This window comes from Corvus brachyrhynchos, unplaced genomic scaffold (genome assembly GCF_000691975.1).
Source record: "Corvus brachyrhynchos isolate BGI_N302 unplaced genomic scaffold, ASM69197v1 scaffold126, whole genome shotgun sequence".
Lineage (NCBI taxonomy): Eukaryota > Metazoa > Chordata > Aves > Passeriformes > Corvidae > Corvus > Corvus brachyrhynchos.
Window position 1 is genome coordinate 617,398 of NW_008239283.1, and position 21,180 is coordinate 638,577.

At 41.8% G+C, this 21,180-nt stretch overlaps 1 long non-coding RNA gene across 1 annotated transcript in view; it reads right to left on the reverse strand.

Moving 5' to 3' along the window:
* Positions 1-21,180, reverse strand: part of LOC108448155 — a 140,902-nt gene that overhangs the window by 9,178 nt on the left and 110,544 nt on the right. The window contains exons 15-17 of the long non-coding RNA XR_001863947.1: positions 19,789-19,875; positions 17,964-18,001; positions 5,325-8,808 (exon numbers count right to left, since the gene is read on the reverse strand). This is a non-coding gene — a long non-coding RNA (uncharacterized LOC108448155). The remainder of the gene's footprint in view (positions 1-5,324; positions 8,809-17,963; positions 18,002-19,788; positions 19,876-21,180) is intronic.

Consider the following 21,180-nt stretch of genomic DNA (forward strand, 5'->3'; position numbering starts at 1 on the left):
CGACGCGCTGTGGCGGGACCCCGGAGTCAGCCAGGGGGCAGCTGGGAGGCAGCCAGATGGGCAGTGGAGGGGGCACAGCCAGCGCCTCAAAAAAATAGGTTTTTAATTGTAGGAAATTTTGCAAGACATAAAATTGAATTATTTTCCTTTTTGCTCCAGCAGCAGAAATGTAAATGCTGCCGTTCGCACAGAGAGGGGTTTTTTAAGTTGTTGTTGAGAGGCTGCGCTTAAAAAGGGGCTGGTATTAATCATCTCTACGTCAGGCAAGTTTAAAGGGGCACATGAGGCAGTTCCTTGGAGGAGCTGATGGACAGGAGTCTATTTTGCTGGCTGGTGTTTTTTTCAGAGAGGGTATCAAATGGGTCCACGTGGCATGAACAGAACATAGCTCCAGATGGGAGAGCAGTTCCCATCTCTTGCAGAGTAAATCTGCTGTTTGAGACTATATTCTATGACTGAAATTTTATACATATGACTTTGTTGGAGCTGGGATCTCTTCCTTTGAAAATGTGCTACAATAATAATTGCATTTACCAGTTGCCAGTCCTTCTCGCGAAACGTGGGGGCTTTTTTTTCTGTTCGGATTGTGAAATTAATTGTCTCTAGCTAATATAATTAAAAACAAACACTTCGGATTTCAGCAGAGGGAAATGGGAAGGGAGAAAGAGGAAAAAAAAAAAAAAGAAAAAAAGCAAACTGCAGCCCTGATTTTCTATTGACAACAAGAAAGCTCTGCCATCCCTGAACTGTTTAATTATTGAAATGAACTGTAACAGTACACTGGATTGTTGCCGAGGTCACCGAGTAGTACTGGATGTCAAGAGGAAAGCAGCAGCTCCAAGAGCCCTGCAACGCCCCAGGCTCCGGGTGAAATCCCACACACTTTTTCTCAAGCATTCAGGCTCTGATAGGTAGCCTGATAGCACGGCCGATTTGCTGGTATTACAGAGGTCCGACGGTGCTTGCTTGTTTTAAGACGAGCCAAACTATGCTCTGGTGACCACCGTGACGCTGTGATTCCCATGCCCTATCGCATTCCTCTTTCTCAGATCCCAGGCATTTTTTTTTTCCCCTACGTGCAGTCCAGGATGTAGACAAATGAATTCCAAGTGACCTATGTGGGGGTGGACTCTTTGGAAACAAACAACAAAAATAAGATATCTCCTGTCCTCACTTTTTCATTTGCTCGTTCCCTGGATACAGTTTATTCGTGGCAATGAAATACACATTGTGTCTCTGGAGTTAGATCCAGCAGCAACATCTTTACCACCCCCTAACCTTGGTGCTTTTTTTTTTTCCTCCTTTTTTTTTTTCTTTTCTTTTCCTGATTTCCTATTTAAGCCTTTACAAAAGACATCTTGTTTAACATTATCTGCTCCTTTGGAAGCCAGGCTGCCCTTTAAAGCCTATCATATCAAGGCTTGCTATTGATTTAAACAATGTTTTTTTACTGGAAAAAGTTTAGGAAACTGGAAGTTTTGTAAAAAATTCTTGTCCATATCTCCACTGGTAGGAGGGTCTCCTGGACAAATAATCACTGTTTGCAGGGAAAGGGAAAAACTTCTTTAGAATCTTTCATAGTGAAGAAAATCCTATAGATACAAAAACTGCTAAAAAGAAATAAAACTGCAGTTGAGGAACAGACAATAAACATTTCAGATTGCTTTATGGCACACTATTACAGGCAACTATCTTGCTTAAGTAGGCATAACATTTTTCACAGTATATATTTAAGGTTTTTTTATGGGGTAGATTAACAGCAGGGAAACATAGCTCTTAAAGGGAGGGGAGAAATAATTTCTGCCACTCCAGTGGCCTGATAGGTCACAAAAATCTTATAAAAATGGCCAGAGAAATGCACTGCATGGTCAGGCAGGAACAGCCTCCAGCCTACCCTGATGCTCGTGTTGTGGACTGCACACAGAGCCCACGAACAACAGAACCTGGGAGTGAGCCCTGGGGTCAGTTCTGGCCCTGCAGGCACTGGGGAGGCTGCACTGGTTTCCAAGAGTGTTGCTGGGACACCTGTGGAAGATGCAGCTCTGCAGTCTGGTGAGAGCAGCACTGGAAAGAGGTTTCTGCTGGGAGACACCGCTCCTCTCCCACCACTGGCACTCTTGGAGCATCCATGAGCCCACTGGCAGCAGCCCCTTGTTCCTGCTGTCAGAGTCAGCCTGCCTTCCTCACCACAGGCCAGCTATCAGGCTGTTTGGGCCACCACAGCCCCCCCATGGACCTCAGCCGTGCTCCAGAGTGGCTCTCAAGGACAGCAAGCTATGCAGCGACATCCCCTTCCAGGCTGCCAACTGCTGCTAGCTTGAAACAATGAAACAAAGAATAATGGGAAAAGAACAGCACTGTGCTGGATTCCCTTTGGCTTCATTAAAATTAGTGACGTCCTTCAGTTCTGGGTGCTCCAGAGCTCTCCTGGCTGTGCACAAAGCAGAGCCCAGAGGGGCAGGATCCTGCCTGGCAGAGGGTTCTCTGCCCCTGACTCCATGGGCTGATGGGGTGGGTTTGCCAGTTCACAGAATCCCAGAAAGGTTTGGGATTGAAAGAAACCTTAAAATCCATCCTGTTCCACCCCCTGCCATGGGCAGGGACACCTTCCACTGTCCCAGGGTGCTCCAAGCCCTGTCCAACCTGGCCTTGGACACTTCCAGGGATCCAGGGGCAGCCACAGCTTCTCTGGGCGCCCTGTGACAGTGCCTCCCCACCCTCGTAGGCAATAGTTCCTTTCTAACATCTAATCTAACCCTGCTCCCTGTCAGTTTAAAACCAAATCCCCCTGGTCCTATCACTCCATGCCCATGTGAAAAGTCATTCTCCAAATATTTAGCTAATTTTTTAGCAGTCCAAAGGAAATGAAAGGAAACTGATTTTTGTTGTTCCCCATGGAGTAACAACTTGCCCTGTTCCCCAGTTTACTTTTACCTCCTTGGAAACAAACACTTTTTACTCCAGATGCTCCCACCAGTGGCTGAGTCCTCATGGGACCTCCTTCACCTTCCTGGAATATGCAGAGTTGCCACAGAGGCAGAGGAGCTGATCTCTTTGTAAATTATGTGCACTGAACTAAGCAATTTAACAGTTCATTCCCCCAGGTAGCCACTGACCACTGTATGTCTATCTGCTTAATCTGGCAATTAATCTCTGGAAGGCTGGTAGTCATTTTAGATTAACTTTTTAATCGTAAAAATTAGTAAGCAACTTCCTTTTGGTTAATTTTTCTTTTTATTTATTAGTTTTTCCACATATTTCCAGTGGTCATCTCATCTACTAAATTCGTTCATCCTTTTCAATGCATGACTTTGGGAATCAGAGGTGGGGGGAGGAGGGAGAGTTGCTAAGAAATTGGAAAACATTTTACATTTTTTAAGTAGGTAAGATTAAACGTTTGTGCCATAGTTTACAATTATAATAAAATAAATCTAGAAACTATTTCATGTATGAGAGCATGTGCATTAGAAAACATATTTCTGTAACAGATAACCATCTTCTGAACAGTAGAATGCTGGTAATTTGTCAGTTTTTCTTTTAATTAAAACTGTGAATATAGTTCATGCTCTGTTTGATTCAGTGTCAACATTTCGGATGGGGGCTAAAACTGATTTCCTCTTAAATCTCTGCATTTCTCAGGACAACTGATGAAGTGTGCCTTAACATTAAGCTCATGAACCCATGAGGTTTGCCTCTTTCAAGATCAGTAAATCAAGAGATATTAGAGCAACAGCCCTGATAAGACTCAAGACTTCTAACACTTCTGTAAATGCTCTCTTTACCAAAACTGCATCCATTTTTCCTCTCAGACAACCTGTTTTAATTCATTGCATCATTACCAAGCTGGTCCACTGTAAAATGAATTAAAATTACGCTAGTTAGGAATTCAATTCTGAATATTTTTCTCAGAGCAAGCCATGAAACTTTTACACTATTTAATATTTCTTTTCTTAACAACAGAAATATCTGCCTGGTGTTTCTCTAAATAATTTTAAAAAATATTTTCTTTTTTGAATTTTCAGTCCTCCTTTCTGGAAATATGAAAACTTGCATGGTCTGTGTTGGAAGGGACCTTAAAGCTCATCCAGTTCCGCCCCCTGCCATGGGCAGGGTCAACTTCCACTATCCCAGGGTGTTCCAAACCCCATCCAACCTGGCCTTGGACATTTCCAGGGATCCAGGGGCAGCCACAGCTTCTCTGGGCACCCTGTGCCAGGCCTCCCCACCCTCACAGACAAGGATTTTTTCCATATATGCAACCTAAATTTCTCCTCTTTCAGTTTGAACCCAGCACTCCTTGTCCTGTCACTACATTCCTGATGCAAAGTCCCAGATCTGGGTGAGTTTGGAGCCCCAGACTTCATTTCTGTTACACAGAGAGTGGAAACAACCACCACATTTCTTTAAAACACATCTCACCGTATTTAACTCCAAGCCCCAGTTCCTTCTACCATGCTTATTTTAATAAATACTCATGGCACGCAATAAAATTAAAACATCAGTGAACAAAACAGATCCACATGAATTTTTCCCCAGGGATTAGGAACGGAGAGGAAGCACATCTGGTACAGGAGAGTTGTGTTGCTAACTGTGCTCAACTGCCCCACTGATAGGTGAGTACAGCGATAATCTCATTTATCTGCAGTGTACCTGAGTGCTTCTTGGACCAAAGCCTGGGGAGGGCAAAGGCAAAGACTGAAAACTGAGAAAGCCCACTCAGAAAAGATGGCAACTTTCAGATGTAATCACCCTGGTAGTGAGGTACTTAATTCCCTGGGAATTACCTCAAGACAAACACGGTGAGAATTACGCTGGAGAGGATGTGAGGAAAAGCACACCATGAGAAAGAGGAGCAGATGCATCTTTTGAGCTCAGTATTCCTCATGCCTCTAACTTCACATGCCCTTTACACAGCCTTCTACTAATTTTTCTACACTGATAATCTATAGAACCTAATTACACAAAGTCTAAAAAAGCTCCTTCTACGAAAGGCATAATGCTGATATCTGAGTCACGAGCACAGTTAATGTAATCTAACACATATTGCGGGAACCTACTGCACACAGATATTACCAATTAGCACATGATTTTAACAATCAACATTCATGCAATTAATAGAACACTTCATATTCCTTCTAATTTTGAGCTCTGCATGAGCATATGTTATCATGACGGAATGTGGGATCATTTATTTATACTGGAAGCAAGGCACCACATAGAAATCAGAGATGCTGAAAGTTAGCCTGAAACTGAAACAGGCTCAGCTTTGCACTGAGGAAAGAATATTATTAGTCTGACTTCTAAAAGTTGAACCTTTACCTTACCTTCTTGTTGATCCTTGCTGTTGGTGAACTTCTGGAGAGGAAACTGCATCCTGATTACAGTTGGGGACTACAACAATCAGTTCATCAACAAGCACTTCTCTCTAAAACTGAAAACTATAACTTAAACATCACTCAAAAAAAAAAAAAGAGTAAACATATACTGCTTAGATATTTAAATATATATATTTTTTTTTTCAAAGATAACAATAGCTAAGCACCTTGTTTTCCATAACATATTTATTATTTTACTTTGTTGTGAACTGGGAAGAATTACTACACTTACAGGGCAGATGAAGGTTTGAGGCACACAGAGAATAAACCCAGGTCCCCACAGCGTTTAGCCACACACTTACTTTGAATTCCATAGGATTTAGGGATTTGATACCTTTAGGATCCAGTCCTGTCTATTTTTCTGGCAGCAGAGGAAGCAGGGAGGCAAATACCTGTTTCCCAGAGTGGTTGCCAGCTTCCCTTACCTGTCTCTCTCTTCTTCCTCCGTGGAGCTGATATCAGCAAGAAGCAACAAAACCTTGTTTTAATTACTGAAGCCATAGATGTGTTACTGGCTCATTAAGGAGACAAGATGCTCAGTGAAGAAGGTGTTTTTTACACATAGATTGGAAGGACTCACACTGCACTGCTGCAGTGGCTGGAGCTGCTACATTCCCTGTCTGGCTCTGAGAAGGATAACGTCAAAACACTGGGACTGTGTGAGCCTTCACTCCAGAACATCCTCGCATCTCCAGCTGCCTGGTTGCAGACATGTCCCACACATGGTTCCTGCCACTGAACACATTCCTGCAGGCCTTCCCAGCCAAACACGCCCTTCAGGAGCTCCCCCTGGCAGCCTGAGTACACACATGTGCCATGCTAGCATCCCACCGTACCGACCCTCCCTTCAGTTTCAGAAGATCTCTCCTCTGATCCTGCTCTCCATATGCTTTGGGGAATGTGGCAAGAGTTGCTGTCACCAGGGAGTCCCTTTCCACTTGCAGTAGAAGGTGGTGGCTGTTCCCTCTTTGCCTTTCCACTGGATTAGGAACAGCATTAGATTCCCTTGGGCTTCTGCTTTGGGAAGAGCTCTAAGCCCAGCATGAGGAGGCTGCAGGTGGAGGGAATTCTCTCCAGCAGCAGGTACCAAAGCACCTTAGACTGCAGATGTAGACTCTAAATCACTGTGTCTTTCCCTCTTTCAAGACAAGCTCCTGAGAGAATTTGGTTTACCACACATCTGACATGTACTTATGAACAGGAGAAAAGCAGCCATTCTCTGGGTACAGCTGTATTTCTAAAAAATGTCAGAGGAGTATTTATGTCTCCCATTGCTGTCCCCCCATCGAGGGAGCCTTCACAGAAACATCAACTTTTGGGCTGCTGCTGTTTTAAACAAGAACAGATTACAGCAATCTACAGGTTGTCAAAGAAAAGAGAGATTTCACCTGTGACTGCACCTCTCATGTTTATCTCAAGGGCTATCCAACACGGTATTGGTAAAAAAAAGTGGTGAACCCTCTGTGAAAGTCAGTGTCTGGTTGTGCAATATGCACGCTTGGAAAGAAGGATGCAGTTCAGTCAGTCCAGATTTCCATGACGACCAGGGGAGATGCGCAATTATATAGACAAACAAGAGGGGGGAAAAAAGGAACGTCTCAAATTCAGTTTGCCCAAGGTAACTTCAGTGAAGGTAATAGAGCAGCATGAGTGTCACTGACAGGGAGGCAAACTAAGCATAAAGGTTTCTACGCTGACTAAATACATTAGCAGTGGCCTTCCTGCCAAAAAGAAACCAAGAGATACTTTTTTCCGCCAATATCTTCAGTAAACTTCCATTTTTCTTAACCATTATTTTTATTGAAGGCTTTGCTGCACAAAGAATCCAGGGGGAACAGGAAATCACATAATGGTGCAGGTTGGGGAATTCTCTAAAAATACGTAACCATGGCACCCTTGTCATTACCAATCAAGTATTCTTGATAAAAAGTAAAGTAATTAGCCTTTGAGAGGAGCATAAAGCTAATTAAAAATGACAACTTAGTCATCTCAACAAACAACAGCACAGAACCAGTCCAGAGTTCTAACTATAGCAGCGACGTGATAACCTGACCTGCCACAACCACTTGCCTTCAACCCCTTAAAAGAAACCAGTTTCTGAGAGTGAAACTTTGATAACCTCTTCCTTTGGTGTAAAATTTAGATTTGTCTCATCTACCATCCAATATTTCTGTTTGTTCTCTGAGTTTCTGCATCTTTTTCTAAGACAGTTTTGCCCAACTATCAGAAATTTTTGTAACTGAAATGATGGAAAGTCGTGTAGTCTCCTAAAAGGAGATGACAAAATGTGAAGCATGAACATATGCATTGTCAAAAAAATTCACAAGTTGCAAATGAGTTTAGTCTCATAACAAAGTTGCTTGCTCAGAATTTATAAATAATAACCAGAAACAAAAAGAAACCACTGGTCTCTCACTGAGAGGGCAACTGGGGTTCTGTCCTCTCACAGGTGGCAATGACAAGGTTTTAATTAATTTCTATGGAGCAAGAATGAATCTTTCTTCTTTTCTTGCTCTGCAAAAACCCTTGAGAAGGACACATTATCAGAAAATTATTACAATTACCACAGTTTTTCTTAGCAGGTGTGTTTACTCACATTGCAGGTACAGAAGGAAACAAGTTGCTGTATTTTCGTGGAATCATGGAATGATTTGGTTTGGAAGGAACCATGAAGATCATCCAGTCGCACCCTCTGCCAAGGGCAGGGATACCTTACACTATCCCAGGTTGCTCCAAACCCCATCCAGCCTGGCCTTGGGTACTTCCAGGGATCCAGGGGCGGCCACAGCTTCTCTGGGCACCCTGTGCCAGGGCCTGACCACCCTCACACAGAGGATTTCTTCTCAGTATCCCATCTAACACTGCCTCCTGGCAGTGGGAAGCCATTCCCCATGTCTTGTCCCTCCATCCCTTGTCCCAGGCTCCTCTCCAGCTCTCCTGGAGTGCCTTTAGGCCCTGGAAGGGGCTCTGAGGTTTCCTTTTTGAAATCACCAGATTCTACTAAATATTTCCTAACATAAACGTTTATATTTTATATATATATAATTAAATACATTAACTGCAGCCAGCAACCCATGGCACTACATTCCTTAGAGCTGAGAGCTCATTCTCTTTAAGAATTAGAGTTATGGAATCACAGGATCATTAAGGTTACAAACAACCTCTGAGTTCATCAAGTCCAACCACTACCCTAACAAAGCTGAAGTGCCCTAACCTAAGGTGTGTGCACACAACAGAGTCTCCACAAAGTTGTGATGCAGCTCCTGAGCTCATACTCACAGATTTAAAAAGGATAAACCGGTACTGTGATGGGCCAAGCCCAAACATTGGCTCCTCAACAGGTCCTGCTGAGTGATGCTGGTACTTCATCACGCTGACAGACTTTCCTCAAGCACGCAGGAAAGAGAGATTTGATCCTCAAAATAGGGATTGACTGGAATAGCAAAAGAGGTAGAAGAGATTATGGTTATGTTTTGAGTATCCCACATTAATATTTGACTATAGTTCCAGTTCCTGCTTGCTGGGAAGGTCAGAACAGTGACTTAGAGAAGGCCTGAGGCTGCTGAGACACGACGCAAAAGAAGCACCCCGTGAAACAGAATGATTGCAATGCAATGCAAGAAGTGAAAATTTAAGCTCCTTTGACTTACAGTATATATGAATATGTGAGAGGGTAAAATACTTACAGATGTGTATCTAGACCAAATAAAAAAGCCTTGTAGAGACAGGGAAATATGTATCTTGTGCTGCACCGCTTCCAGTCCTAGGAAAGCTTGAAGCAGAAATAAAATGTTTGCTTATATTCTGAATAAACGTTGGATGAAAAGAAATTCTGAGCAGCCGTGAACTAGATAAAGACCTTGATCCTGCTCTGTAATGCTTGGTAAGACACAGCTCAGGAAGGCCAGCTCTGGCTTAGGAAAGAGAGTCTCCCTAAGCCTCCTCTGCAGCCGATGGAGAGAGGGATCATCCATTCCCGGCTGGAGTAAGCCGGCATCGTTCCACTCCAATCCGTGGAAGCAGACCAACATATACAGGCTGAACATCTTAGGCTGGGATCCCAAATCTACAGATCTGCACCTCTTAATAATTATTTATATGCCAAACCTAACAACACTGGACAACCTTCCTGAGCCCTGATTTACAAGCTTTTCATTGAAAACATTTTCAGGGTCAAATTCTCCTCCAGTTGAATTCTGTATCGCAAATTTGGTGCAGTTTTGGGTTATTCCAGTTTGCTTTTTCAATTCTTTGCAGTGTTTCCTCAAACATGTTTGTAAAGACTTGTGTCTAAAAGAGTTTTAAAGGCCCTAAAGGAAATGCAGTTTCTTTTCATACGCCTACAGGACAAGCAGGTGTTCTGGTCTCAGACTCTTACACGTTATAGGACATCAGGGAAGATAAGAGAAGTGCTGCTTTTCTCTTCCTTTTCTACTTTCCCCAAGCAAAAAATAAAGTTTTACAGGGATGAGGTAGTTATCTACAACACCTGCAAGGAGCATGCATCTACTTCATCTTTTGACATGCCATTTTCTTGTGTAGGGATGGTGGAGATGAAAATGAGTTCTTTTTCTAGTAAGGAAAGGAGAAAACGGTGAAATCTCCACTTACTTGTGTACCTCACTTTAGACCTACAGGCTCTAAACTTAATTCCAACTTTAACCTGGAGAAAGAAATGGAAAAAATTCTCTGTAAGGAACAAGACTGTGTTGGCAGCAGAGTGGATTCAGTGATCTAATAGTTCTTTTTCCAGCTCTGATTTCTTTGCTACTATTAATAAAAAGGAAAGAAAAATGATGGACCACTCCAAACAAATTGTTACCATAAACCAACAGCAAACATCAGAATTGGCCCTTTAAGAGTTGTGTGGAGAGAGGGAGAGGACTAATAACGTACCTTTCCGGGTCCTGGGCTATGTTTATCTCCCATATTTATTTAAAAGCAAATCAAAATACTTTTAAGCAAGTCGGCTGGTTCCAAAATTAGGAACAATTGAACAAAGAGGAATCTGCTAATTCCAGATGGAGTGCATATAGTCCCTTGGCACTTATTACTTACCAAATGTTTCAGAAAGCAAACACATGACCTAAAAGATTTCGTGAGTGTGGGGGTCCTCAAAAAGCTTTTAACAAGTCATGTCTTTCCAACTGTATTTACTTTACCCACACACAAAACCCCACTTCGTTTTCCTTTCGTTTTTTGGGGTTTTTTTAAGGCAGACTATGCTGCCTTTAAAGACTATTTATGGATGATTCAGTTATCCCACAAGGGCAGGAGCTCCAAAGGTGTCTCCTTTGAAAGGCTTCAGCTGTGGAGCATCTGCTGTCTGCGAGGGCCACCTTCCCTGGCAGGCGCAGGTGTTTTCTAAAGTGGGATCGTCCTGCCCAGCGCTGCAGGAAATGGGCACCCACAGATGGTTTCTAATCTCAAAGAGATGCAAGATATTTCACTGTTGTGGTTTTTTTTTTCTTTTAAATCTTGCTCCTTTGCACTCCAAAGTTGTCCTCCAGCATCCTGCGAGGGAGTGCCAAGCCACTGTCATGACACATCTCCAGGCAAATTAATTGAGATTTTTTTTTTTTGTATGCATTTCATATTTGTTACTGAGGTGTTTAAAATTAATTTCATAGGAAAATGAGTCTAATGAATGCAACTTGGAATTTTTTAGGGAGTATTATATTCCATTATTATAATTGTTTCCTCCCCTAATTAAATACTTCGGGGGAAGAATAAAGTAGAAATTCTTGATTTTTGAGGCAGTTAGATGAAAGTCAGTGATTTTTCAGCTGCTCTCCCACCCTAGGAGCACAGAGGTAGCAGTGATATTGCCATTTGTGCCTTTCCCAAGCCTCTGGAGACATCAGCACATAGGTCCTTGTAGGCAAAAATCCCACCTGGGTGACGGCTTTGGGAGATCTTCACTTAAGCCTTTCAGTCTGAGAGGGTGAACAGGTTTCACTTCTGTTCTAGGTGACAATTTTCATAACACAGACTACAAAACTTCAAGATTTCTGCTGTTCAGAAGAAATATTAATAGAAGAGAAAAATATTTAATACACTTTTAATTCTCAATTGAGGTAATTTCTTTTTCTATTCTTGCTTTCAACATGTTTTTTCTACGCATTCTAACATGTGTTTTCTTAAAATCAATCCCCTTCCATTTTTCTCAAAGGAAAAAGAATTTAAGGGCAGTGAGCTGTGACTAAGAGACTGAAAAGAGAAATAACTTTTCATGACAGTATAAACAGGTAAATGTAATTTAGTCTTGAGTTTTCAATGAGTTATACCTCTTCCCTTTAAGCTTTTTAATCTTTTACTTTTTTTCCCTCTAGCTCTTATTTTAATAACCTTCCTTCCAGTTATGCTGCAACCCTTTCCTTTGGGCTTCTATGGTTGTCATTCTTCCATAGCCACCGACTCAGCTCAGAAAGAAACTGAGGGCAAACATTGCTATTTCAATTTGAGTATCTACAAGGTGAAATTTATCTGCTGACAAAGCCTCTCTTTGTTCAGTAACTCTTCTCTAACTGTGTGCAGTGTGATACTCCCTAAAGTTTTCCTACTGTCGGCATTTCCCTGCAAATCCTTAAGCTGCACCAGCAAACCCAGCCGAACACGTTATTTTACATTTTTAACTGAAATGCTTTTTGTTTTTATTTTAATGAATCCCCTAACTCCAAATTTAATTAAACTCATGTTTTTTAATTAATTACCAACAAATGCAAATAAGGCAAACTACACAAACATGTATTCACCATTCCCTGATAGATACGTGGGTGGGTTATTTTAATCCTGAAGTGTCAGGATTTAAAAATCCTAAAGTCTTGAGGGTTACAACCCAAAAATTCTTTTCATTTTGGGCTTTATGAGAATATCTTAGTAGTGTATGATAGGGAGCTCGTCTGCTTAAAGGAGCAGAAAGCAAACTGCAGGTTCTTTAGCATTACCCGTGTTATTCTTGCTAATCAACGGTGACATTCAGCAGATTTAGGCCTGTGCGTGCATTATTACATGCAAAAAGTAGAATACAATAATTTCATAGAATCCTAGTTATGTTCAACTTCCCTAAATGCTGACAAATGTGGATTCATGGAATGCTCTCTCTGGTTATTTAAGTGCAGCTAAACCAGAAATTCTAAATGAAACACGTAAGAGTTCAAGCTTCAAACTCAAATGCTCTGAAGCCCAGGAACCCCAAATTTAAGGAATGTAATATAATCATGCTTAAAAATTAGAAACTCTCTCCTGTGAGGACAATACACAGTTGAATTACTTTTTTTAACTATGTAAATATTATTCTCAGGAGCAAATATTTCAAGATCTCATGAAATATTACTCTGAAGGGTTGCTTAGAAATTTCTTAGCTTCTCTGATCGCTTTTTTCAACCTAAACCCTGCAAAAGCAGCCTGTCCCTGATACGTGGGATTATTTAAATCATTAAAGCAAGCAGGAATATTTGTTTCTGCTCCCTGCCTAAGCTTGACATGGATGAATTTGGCTGTGTCCACATGTCTAGTTCAGCTCAATCTCACAGTCCCAGGATGACCTGAATCCACACACTGAGATCTCGAGTTTGCTTAAAGCCTGAGCACAGTGCTTGAGCTCTGGCCCTCCTGGATCCCAGCCCAGAGTGCTGGCCCTCTACACCCTGGACACAAAATGAAGCCAGCACTGGAGTGCTCAGAAAGTTCCCTGGATGCTGTATTTTCCCATCAGTCAGCAGGTAAGAGCTGTTTTTCCTACTTGGCAAAGGTCTTTCTTATTTGCAGCAGCACTACACACCTATGGAAAACACATTCTGCAAGTGTTTGCAAGCATTCTTGTTTCCACTTCTCTTTATAGTCCCTTTTAGACTATATTTGGAGTTTTATGCATCTGTATTTTTATATATTTTATATATTTTCATAAACTTCGGGTTTTTTATACACATACACAACTCTCTGTGTACACATCCATAGAACCTCTTCTACTTCTCCCCATCCAAAAAAGCAGACAGATTTCTCCATTGTTTACCGTGGACTGGAAAGAAGAGATCAAAGGACTGACACTAAACCACCTATATCTCCATAAAGTGTTTTTCCGCCCCAAAAGATGCAAAATGTGAACACACAAATATGTGGTGCCTCTTTTCCCACAATAAGGACAAATCAACAATATAAAAGGGAAATTAACAGCTTTGAGACCTGCCCATATAGATAACTTCTGGGCTAGTGGGAGTTTTTCCAGCTCTCTGTCCCTCCACTTGCCCAAATGAAAAATGGGAACAAGCTGCCCCAAATGATCTTGTGCAAAAATTTAATTATGTTTAGCTTATCTAATTGATGTGTTTTGAGGAGCTTGGCTAAAAGATGTCATATGTGCAAGGCTATTTGTTGTGTTTAAAGATATTTGTGCTCCCATCCTTGGGAAAATTCCTCACGTTCCCTGTCCTGCTGCACTTAGAAATGATCCTATCTTGATTATGTTCCAGCTACCCAGTGTCAAAAATAATCAGGAATAGGCAAGATACAGCACAAGAGTGTTCTGCGGAAGGCTGTGAGTCCAGTGGCTCCTCCTTCCCCTCCTTGTCCAGTCTAAACACATGCAATCCTTTGGAAATAATAAATAAATAATTAAACCAGCAGGGCAATGTCCACTCGTCTCCTGAACAGTTCCTGTAACACGATAGTCCATAGGCAGCCATGCAAGATTTATCATCAGAATTTCAAGGCTTGAGAAAGTCCTTAAAATATCCCACATCCCCCCAGACAGCTCTTCCCAAAAATTGAGGAAATAAAGATATTCCTTCTTTTGCTTTTTCCCCGGTTTCCTTCCAGCCCACAGGTCGGTGAGAGGCTCAGGGACCATCAAAACCATCTTCAGCAAGAAGGGGTTTTCCTCCCTTAAGAAATATTGCAAACAGAAGATTCCCATGTTTGAAAGGTCAGAGGAAAAAACATAATGCACTCATGAAGAGACAACCTCATTAATCCTGTTGTTCTTGGCCCAGTCAATAGAAGAAACATAAATGCTGTCAACACTGCGCTGCTAGATAAAGGATAAAAAGTGGGAATGAAATGTTTTACTGCAAGGACTGCTCTTATGGTTTGAGAACATTTCTGGAAATAACCTGAGCTGAGAAAATGTTCCCTAGGAGGAATACATTCTGTGGGAAACTGTGTGGAAGATAAAGTTTGGTCAGTGACCTTCTCACTATCCTCTAATCACACAGCACACACTGCTCCAAAGAGAAAAAAAGGGATACTGTGAAGCTAGGGACACTTTACCTTCCCCACATTACATGAATTGAAGTGGAAAACACAAGAGCATCATAAATCTCTATTTCATGCTTTCAGATACTGTAGTGAAGTAATAATCCACTGTAACTCACCGGGAAAAAAAAAAAGTGACTTTTGGTTTAGGGCACTGCAATAACACCAACTGTGATACACCTTCAGTGAGCATAAAAACAAATGACTGGGAGTTGCTAAAAGGGGAACTTGCCTTTTCATCTGTGCAACATTAGAAATGGAGAAACAGCCTCACATTTCTCAAGCAGGCAGCTCCCAGGGATGAGACAGAAAAGCTCAGTTTAAATACTCACATGTTAACGCAGCAGCAGCAGCATTCAGATACTGTATCTGCACAGGCAGTGAGAGTAAATATTGGCTTATGTGGTTACTCCTGGGAAGATTAGGGAGACATCAAATATGGATGTCCCCAGCACTCCACACACAGGGAGGGTATTGGAAAATTCCCACCTTTAGATATTTGTGGGGAATATCGCTTTCCCCCTTATTTTTTATTTTTCATTTGTCCTTTGAAACCAGAATTACTGTAATTACTGTCTCTAAAAGGTGGTTATTTGAAGACTGGTGTTACACGCACGGAAATGTCAAAGCTTTTTTGGTTTCTGCAGCACGAATCTCGGGAATGCAGTGTGATCTTCCTGAAATGGCATTACTGGGGTAATGCCACAGCACAGAAGTTGGGTAAATATTTTCCTTGTGCTCATCAGTTGCTGGCTGTTGACAAATACACTACCTAGAGCAGTAATGCAGGGTAATGATGTCATTACTGGGGGATAAACATCGCAGCTGCCGTGCGTGCCTACAGTTCTTGCAAAATAGAGCTGAGGAGGGTGAATTAGTTTGTGTACTCCACATCTTTCAAATATTTCACTAATCACCATAGAAATAATTGCAGGAGCAATTGGTGAGCTAATTCAGACACAGGCGAATCTGAACTGCTCGAGTTCAAAATTACCCTTTTCTTTGAAGAATCCTTAAAGATAAAGAGAGTGGAGCGGACACAATGACATCTCTTTGTGTCTTCGTCCCTTGCTGGTTTCCAATGGGACATGAAACAGCAAGGGTGCAATAAGATAGTCTCTAATTTTCCTTCCATCCATCTGGAAGCAAGAGCTACCAGAAGTCTGACAAGACAGCCTGATCTCCAGCCAGATTTCTAGAAATGTTAAGAAGAGTTCCTTATTCAACAAGCACCTTCAAAACTACTTAACTACCAGAAAGAGAACCTCGGGTGTCTCATCAGCCACCACAATCACTCCTGGAAAAAGACCAAGAAGTGCCCTGCAGAATTCTCCTGCCACCAAACCAGTGTATGTATGTTTGTAACCAAACCTACATACATCAAATGATAGAGATGTATCATCCATACACAAGATAATGCTGTAACTACAGATCAGGAATAAAACCTTTTGGAAAACCTTCAAGAGGTAGTCAGAAAGGAGCAGAATTGTAACAGATATTCTCTCGAGGGCCTCATTCAAAATAAACTTTTATATTTAAGTGTATTAATTTATGTATTAAGGAGATTCTTCCCTTTGCTTAGAGCTTTCCAAGTATAAACCAGGAACATCTCAGAGATTTGTAGAGGATGGAGGAGCATTTCCAGTGCTTTGGTCAGGTAGATACCAGCTGCAAAATGAGCTCAGGACCACACAGGACCTGCAGAGGCTTTGGGGGTGGTTTATGGCAATAGCAGAGAGTCACCAGCAGAATTTTCTTGCTCCATTTTGTGCAGTGTAACTTAATGGCATTATCGACATCTTCTGTGATATACATCCTGTGATCAGTGCAATTACTGCATGTCATCACCACTGTAAATTTACCCAGCCTGAAACCATTTTAAACTTAAACTGCATACTTAAGAACTACTATCCACCTCCTCTTTGTAAATTAGCTGTATGATTTATCTGTGGGAACCATTTCAAAAAGTATACATTCAGAAATACATATACCACATGATGTCTTTTCCATATGGCATCTCATAATTATTTTGCTGTGTGTGAACATGATGAAAACAGTTTCATAATTCTCTAAGGGTTAGGGTAAATTATTTCAATTAGACATATTTCAGAGCAAACATTACCTTAGGGTTTATTAATAATAGTACCTGAGAAGGAACAGCTGCCTTTTAAGCAGCGAGAGCTGTCAACTTCTCACTGCCCCCCTGTAGCACCCCTTTTGTGACTCTAAAAAAATGGTGGATTTTCTCATGCTTTACCTAAACAGAGAACTTGGCAGCAGAGACCTGGTTGTAATCCTCAGCAAGGGAGCTGGTGGGTGGATTTTTTTCTCTATAAACTCTTGTATAAACCACACCAGTCTCCTGGTATTTATTTTGTGTAATGTTGGAAATCATACACAGATCCAACAGGCCATGTAAAGGAGTTTTGTAACTTCCTGAAACCCTTTCAGGCAAAATCTTTTCTCCAACAGCAGTCCCAGGTTGTCAGGATAATATCATCGTTTTTTAAGGGCAAGGTTCCTCAACTATTTGTAATAGGATAGCTTTGAAAAGACAAAATGTGAATCTAAATTAGATCAGCTAATTATTAGGAATTGCTATTGGAATTATTAAAAAGAAAATTAGCTCCATTGTCAGATCACATGGACTGCTTTTGCAAGCACAGGGCTAACAGGCGGCTTGCCCTGTGGTTTTGTGTGCTGCACTCCTCATTTAGCTGCTTTTATATATTAATGCTGTAAAATGATGTGCATTGATTTTGAATGATCAACTGTGTGGGGATACACCTCTGCTCAGCTCAGCCCACCTGCTTTGATGCTCCACAAAAGTGCATCTCCTTCTTTGCAAGGAATACTTTAACTCACAAATCCCTAAGAATCCACCTAAACCCCAAAATCTGAAGGGGAAGTGTGCTGAGAGCCAGCCAAGGAACAGGCATGGAAAATCCCTGCCTCTCCTCACCCTCCACAGCATGCAGAGAGATGAGTGAATTGACCCTGAATGCACAGTCACTAAAGCTGGGTTGAAAAAAGGGACAGAGTTACATCTGTTAGCTGATAAATAATGCAGGTACAATCTCACAGAGGGCTGGTGTGACTGAACACTTGGTACAACCTGTGGGCTGGAGGAAAATTGTGTGGAGCTGCAGCTCTCAGTCGAAGAGTAGGAGGAGAGGGCATCAGCCCTCCCCCCAATCCTGCTTATCCCAGCCTCAAGCATGGAAGAGGGATGAAAGCACTCAATATGGCAAAAGCAAAAATGTAAACTGAAATACCTCTAGTAAGAGTTAAACTTACTGAGTTTTAAAATCAGTGTGTTGAGAAATCAATTCTCACCTTGGCTGGCAGCCTTTGATCCAGCAATGCTCGTGTGCCTGTGGGGAGTGGGATTCTCAGACATTTAGTTTATCAATTCCACCACGAATATATACACACACAAAAAAATAGCACAAAAAGAGAGAAAGAGGATGTATTTACATGCAGAACTGTAGGTATTACACACAGAATCACAGAATGGTTTGGATTGGAAGGGACATTAAAGACCATCCAGTCCCACCCCCTGCCACAGGTGAGGACACCTTCCACTCGACCAGGTTGCTCCAAGCCCAATCCAGCCTGGCCTTGAGCACATCCAGGGATGTGCAAACCCATGAAACCCAATATCCAGGCTATCCAAAATGCTCAGTTATCACCTGGCCAAACATGACTCCTCTACGACACCATTATCATACTTTAATCTTTTTGTCTCAACCACAATAGGAAAAAAGCATTTCCAAACAGAAAAGAAAAATTGATAGGTAAAATAGCATTCAAGCTATAAAATATTTCCTTTTGATTCAGGTCCTAGTATTTTTGCCTGGCTCAAGTTCAGGAAGCTCTATAACTTTGCTGAGTAATTTCCAAAGGCCCCTTGCCTGTGCCTTTGCTCAGGAGCACATTCAGCTTTGGAATTGCCACTTTAAATATGATAGAGGCCATTTGCTCCTCTGTCATCTCTGGTGCAGTGAAGTCTGTGGCTTTCTACAGAGATTTTTGCCTGTCCCTTCTCCAGCAGGTCCCAGCCCCACAAGGACCTTCCAGCCTGGGTGCTCCATAAGCAAAGGTTCTGGGGCAGACTCTCTGTGTCCTGCTTCGGTGTGTAGAAACCCATAAGAAGTGAAGGAATGGGAACCTTAATCCTGAGATGTCTTTAATAAATTGAATAAACAAGCTTGTATCTAATGTTTGGACTTTGAAACTGTTATTTAATTTTGGGAAGACTATATTCCCAATCATGGAAACTTCTAATCTCTTTCTCCATGTCACCAAGGAGGGGACTGACCTCTGACCTTTGCTTTCCTCTCCACTTAATTCCTTTATTTGTTCTCCTTCACTCACTCCATAACCAGAAAATCTGTGTTACAGTTCAAATGCTGTTATACTTTTCAAAATCCCACACTTTCCTGAGTTCAATTCTTTTTGGGCAGCTCTCCTGAAGCAATGAAGCTTTCACACTGGCCCTGTCTGCCAGACCTTTTCTTCCTTAACCATTTGCCAATTCATTGGCTTATTTCAATCCAATTTAATAGAGAGGTAGAAGCTCTGAAGATAATTAAATTCCTGTAACTTCTGCAAACATTGGCAGCTGGAGACAGGTAGGGGATTGAAAAGAGAGCCTCTGCCACAGCAAGAGCTGCAGTCATAGGTTTAGCTTGGATATTAGGAAAAATTTCTTCACCAAAAGGATTGTACAGGCCAGTGGTGGAGTCCCCATCCTCAGAGGGATTTAACAGCCACGTGGATGTGGCACTTGGGGACATGGCCTTGTGGTGGCAGGGCCAGGGAATGGTTGGGCTCAATCATCTTGGAGAGCTCTTCCAACCTAAGCCTTTCTAGAAGGCTCTACAGGAACACTTCTGCTGGCCTAGGCTCAGCCAGGAGACAAATGTGAGACACAGCACCTGGGGGGAAACTGAGGCACTATGGCAAAGGATGGCCGTATTCAGATCCATCATATCAAAAATGAAGGATACAAATACTGAATCTGCAGTGCCAATGAGAGTTCAGGAATTCTGCATCTCAGGGTACAATGTTAACTTTGCTCCTCCTTTCCACAAGGGCTGATTCTCAAGTCTTTGTTTCACCTAATTTCTACAGAAGTGTAGAAGAACTGATGTGTTACCTGATTCCCAGGGAGGAGAATCTTATTCCAGATTCAGTATCTGTGCATAAAATGTTGTCCTTAGCCTGTGGTTTTTGAATCTGAAAGCTAATGACAGCAGCACAGTGAATATTTATAGTTATTCGTCTTTACAACCACTTCTGGCATATGACAGGGCTTGTGCTACTCTCATACCTGTTCACAACATCATTGCATGAGTGACTTGGGTATAAACTTGTGCTCAACAGTTGCACAATATCCTTTATTGGCAATGGGTCTCAGCTGGGAGTCAGGAGACAGACTTCCATCTGTTAGTGAAAGGTTGTGGGACTGTGGAAACTTATTTTTTTCTTTTTCCTTCTCTGTCCTTTTTTTCCCTCCCACACTTTGCCTTTTTCATTAGTTCGAGCTAAAAGTCCTTGAGCAGAAAGGCCTCTTTTTGCACCAGATGTTTGTATGAGCCTATCACATTGGGAGCATTTCTTAGTTCAGGTCCAGATGGGCTATTGCAAAGAAGATAATAACAAGGCTAGCAAATACTGATGTTCTTATATCTGTATGACAACACCACCTCTGAAATGGGAACACTTGTCTGTACACGTTACGAGAAAACATTTTTACTTGCATATTTAGCTGTAACAGCCCCACTGAAGTGCAAACATAAGATCTTAAAAGTACCTCCATCAAAATTAATGGACAGCCTGACAGAGATCAAACTTGTTTTCTGCAAAGAGATTAATAATCTTGTGGCATCTGAGATTTTGCCATGCCTGTCTTGTTTCTGTTTCTCTTGCTCTGAGAGAAAGGCTGGACCTTGCCTGGATGTTGTCTACCACCCACGAGCCTGGCTCAAGACCCATCTATAAATTTCCTTTGCCTTTTGAAGACATGAAATTTTCCTTGACGAAGGTGATTATCAGGTATTAAAGGCTAATCTTATAATAAATTTGTGAATTAGTAAGCTTATTTCTTAACTAGTCAAAAGCAAATCCCTCTTGCTCATACCTTGTTACGCAGGCATTGCGTGCTATCGTATCGCTGGAATTTAATCATTTGTCAGGGTAAAAAAATCCCAAGCAGAGATATTTGCTCACTGAAATGAGCCAGGGTGGCCAGGTTACTCCCCATAATGTGGGGTTTTTTCCAGATTTTTTTTAAAATTGAATCCCAAAGGGCTTTTATTTTGTGTCAATTCATACAATAAAGTTCTCTTTTATGAGACTGACTTTGCTCATGTGTTGTTAGCCCACTTAATTAAACTCTGAAATGCTTAATTCTTTCTGGGGCCCTAATTCTCTTCTATACAAACATTGCTGTGTGCCCTCAATGAGGGCAAGTCGGCGTAATTCGACACAAATTTCAAAGACCTCCCCAAAGCGTTTGTTTGTGTGTTGGGCGAAGGAGAGGGGAGGG